This window comes from Gadus macrocephalus, chromosome 14 (assembly GCF_031168955.1).
Source record: "Gadus macrocephalus chromosome 14, ASM3116895v1".
Taxonomy (NCBI): Eukaryota; Metazoa; Chordata; class Actinopteri; order Gadiformes; family Gadidae; genus Gadus; species Gadus macrocephalus.
The window spans coordinates 26,022,055-26,026,461 of NC_082395.1; positions in this window are offsets into that span (position 1 = coordinate 26,022,055).

A 4,407-nucleotide genomic window follows, 5' to 3' on the forward strand; every position below is an offset into this window, starting at 1 on the left:
TTCTTGTTTTTATGCCCGCAAAATGCTTTTCAGAGCGCCAGAATCACTTTTTGACAGTCAATGTGTTTTTGACTTTACATGGTTGATTTTACTCAAAACTACTTCCAAATGGTGGAGTATGGCCCTATAATCCATTGCTGAGCTTAGTAACACGTTTGCATTGAAATTGACAGAGATATCAACGTTTCTTGTTTTTATGCCTTTAAAATGCTTTTCAGAGCGCCAGAATCACTTTTCGACCAACAACGTGTTTTTGACCTCACATTGTTGATTTCACTCAAAACGAATGTATTCCACTTCCAAATGGTTTAGTATGGCCCAATAACCCTTTAGTAAGCTTAGTAACACGTTTGAACTGAAATTGACAGAGATATCAACGTTTCTTGTTTTTATGCCCGCAAAATGCTTTTCAGAGCGCCAGAATCACTTTTTGACAGACAATGTGTTTTTGACTTTACATGGTTGATTTTGCTCAAAACTACTTCCAAATGGTGGAGTATGGCCCTATAACCCATTGCTGAGCTTAGTAACACGTTTGCATTGAAATTGACAGAGATATCAACGTTTCTTGTTTTTATGCCCGCAAAATGCTTTTCAGAGCGCCAGAATCACTTTTTGACAGACAATGTGTTTTTGACTTTACATGGTTGATTTTGCTCAAAACTACTTCCAAATGGTGGAGTATGGCCCTATAATCCATTGCTGAGCTTAGTAACACGTTTGCATTGAAATTGACAGAGATATCAACATGTCTTGTTTTTATGCCTGCAAAATGCTTTTCAGAGCGCCAGAATCACTTTTCGACCAACAACGTGTTTTTGACCTCACATTGTTGATTTCACTCAAAACGAATGTATTCCACTTCCAAATGGTTTAGTATGGCCCAATAACCCTTTAGAAAGCTTAGTAACACGTTTGAACTGAAATTGACAGAGATATCAACGTTTCTTGTTTTTATGCCCGCAAAATGCTTTTCAGAGCGCCAGAATCACTTTTTGACAGACAATGTGTTTTTGACTTTACATGGTTGATTTTACTCAAAACTACTTCCAAATGGTGGAGTATGGCCCTATAATCCATTGCTGAGCTTAGTAACACGTTTGCATTGAAATTGACAGAGATATCAACGTTTCTTGTTTTTATGCCTTTAAAATGCTTTTCAGAGCGCCAGAATCACTTTTCGACCAACAACGTGTTTTTGACCTCACATTGTTGATTTCACTCAAAACGAATGTATTCCACTTCCAAATGGTTTAGTATGGCCCAATAACCCTTTAGTAAGCTTAGTAACACGTTTGAACTGAAATTGACAGAGATATCAACGTTTCTTGTTTTTATGCCCGCAAAATGCTTTTCAGAGCGCCAGAATCACTTTTTGACAGACAATGTGTTTTTGACTTTACATGGTTGATTTTACTCAAAACTACTTCCAAATGGTGGAGTATGGCCCTATAATCCATTGCTGAGCTTAGTAACACGTTTGCATTGAAATTGACAGAGATATCAACGTTTCTTGTTTTTATGCCCGCAAAATGCTTTTCAGAGCGCCAGAATCACTTTTTGACAGACAATGTGTTTTTGACTTTACATGGTTGATTTTGCTCAAAACTACTTCCAAATGGTGGAGTATGGCCCTATAATCCATTGCTGAGCTTAGTAACACGTTTGCATTGAAATTGACAGAGACATCAACATGTCTTGTTTTTATGCCTGCAAAATGCTTTTCAGAGCGCCAGAATCACTTTTCGACCAACAACGTGTTTTTGACCTCACATTGTTGATTTCACTCAAAACGAATGTATTCCACTTCCAAATGGTTTAGTATGGCCCAATAACCCTTTAGAAAGCTTAGTAACACGTTTGAACTGAAATTGACAGAGATATCAACGTTTCTTGTTTTTATGCCCGCAAAATGCTTTTCAGAGCGCCAGAATCACTTTTTGACAGACAATGTGTTTTTGACTTTACATGGTTGATTTTACTCAAAACTACTTCCAAATGGTGGAGTATGGCCCTATAATCCATTGCTGAGCTTGGTAACACGTTTGCATTGAAATTGACAGAGATATCAACGTTTCTTGTTTTTATGCCCGCAAAATGCTTTTCAGAGCGCCAGAATCACTTTTTGACAGACAATGTGTTTTTGACTTTACATGGTTGATTTTGCTCAAAACTACTTCCAAATGGTGGAGTATGGCCCTATAATCCATTGCTGAGCTTAGTAACACGTTTGCATTGAAATTGACAGAGATATCAACATGTCTTGTTTTTATGCCTGCAAAATGCTTTTCAGAGCGCCAGAATCACTTTTCGACCAACAACGTGTTTTTGACCTCACATTGTTGATTTCACTCAAAACGAATGTATTCCACTTCCAAATGGTTTAGTATGGCCCAATAACCCTTTAGAAAGCTTAGTAACACGTTTGAACTGAAATTGACAGAGATATCAACGTTTCTTGTTTTTATGCCCGCAAAATGCTTTTCAGAGCGCCAGAATCACTTTTTGACAGACAATGTGTTTTTGACTTTACATGGTTGATTTTACTCAAAACTACTTCCAAATGGTGGAGTATGGCCCTATAATCCATTGCTGAGCTTGGTAACACGTTTGCATTGAAATTGACAGAGATATCAACATGTCTTGTTTTTATGCCTGCAAAATGCTTTTCAGAGCGCCAGAATCACTTTTCGACCAACAACGTGTTTTTGACTTTACATGGTTGATTTTGCTCAAAACTACTTCCAAATGGTGGAGTATGGCCCTATAACCCATTGCTGAGCTTAGTAACACGTTTGCATTGAAATTGACAGAGATATCAACGTTTCTTGTTTTTATGCCTTTAAAATGCTTTTCAGAGCGCCAGAATCACTTTTCGACCAACAACGTGTTTTTGACCTCACATTGTTGATTTCACTCAAAACAAATGTATTCCACTTCCAAATGGTTTAGTATGGCCCAATAACCCTTTAGTAAGCTTAGTAACACGTTTGAACTGAAATTGACAGAGATATCAACGTTTCTTGTTTTTATGCCCGCAAAATGCTTTTCAGAGCGCCAGAATCACTTTTTGACAGACAATGTGTTTTTGACTTTACATGGTTGATTTTACTCAAAACTACTTCCAAATGGTGGAGTATGGCCCTATAATCCATTGCTGAGCTTAGTAACACGTTTGCATTGAAATTGACAGAGATATCAACGTTTCTTGTTTTTATGCCTTTAAAATGCTTTTCAGAGCGCCAGAATCACTTTTCGACCAACAACGTGTTTTTGACCTCACATTGTTGATTTCACTCAAAACGAATGTATTCCACTTCCAAATGGTTTAGTATGGCCCAATAACCCTTTAGTAAGCTTAGTAACACGTTTGAACTGAAATTGACAGAGATATCAACGTTTCTTGTTTTTATGCCCGCAAAATGCTTTTCAGAGCGCCAGAATCACTTTTTGACAGACAATGTGTTTTTGACTTTACATGGTTGATTTTGCTCAAAACTACTTCCAAATGGTGGAGTATGGCCCTATAACCCATTGCTGAGCTTAGTAACACGTTTGCATTGAAATTGACAGAGATATCAACATTTCTTGTTTTTATGCCTGCAAAATGCTTTTCAGAGCGCCAGAATCACTTTTCGACCAACAACGTGTTTTTGACCTCACATTGTTGATTTCACTCAAAACGAATGTATTCCACTTCCAAATGGTTTAGTATGGCCCAATAACCCATTGCTGAGCTTAGTAACACGTTTGCATTGAAATTGACAGAGATATCAACATTTCTTGTTTTTATGCCTGCAAAATGCTTTTCAGAGCGCCAGAATCACTTTTCGACCAACAACGTGTTTTTGACTTTACATGGTTGATTTTGCTCAAAACTACTTCCAAATGGTGGAGTATGGCCCTATAACCCATTGCTGAGCTTAGTAACACGTTTGCATTGAAATTGACAGAGATATCAACATTTCTTGTTTTTATGCCTTTAAAATGCTTTTCAGAGCGCCAGAATCACTTTTCGACCAACAACGTGTTTTTGACCTCACATTGTTGATTTCACTCAAAACGAATGTATTCCACTTCCAAATGGTTTAGTATGGCCCAATAACCCTTTAGAAAGCTTAGTAACACGTTTGAACTGAAATTGACAGAGATATCAACGTTTCTTGTTTTTATGCCCGCAAAATGCTTTTCAGAGCGCCAGAATCACTTTTTGACAGACAATGTGTTTTTGACTTTACATGGTTGATTTTACTCAAAACTACTTCCAAATGGTGGAGTATGGCCCTATAATCCATTGCTGAGCTTGGTAACACGTTTGCATTGAAATTGACAGAGATATCAACATGTCTTGTTTTTATGCCTGCAAAATGCTTTTCAGAGCGCCAGAATCACTTTTCGACCAACAAC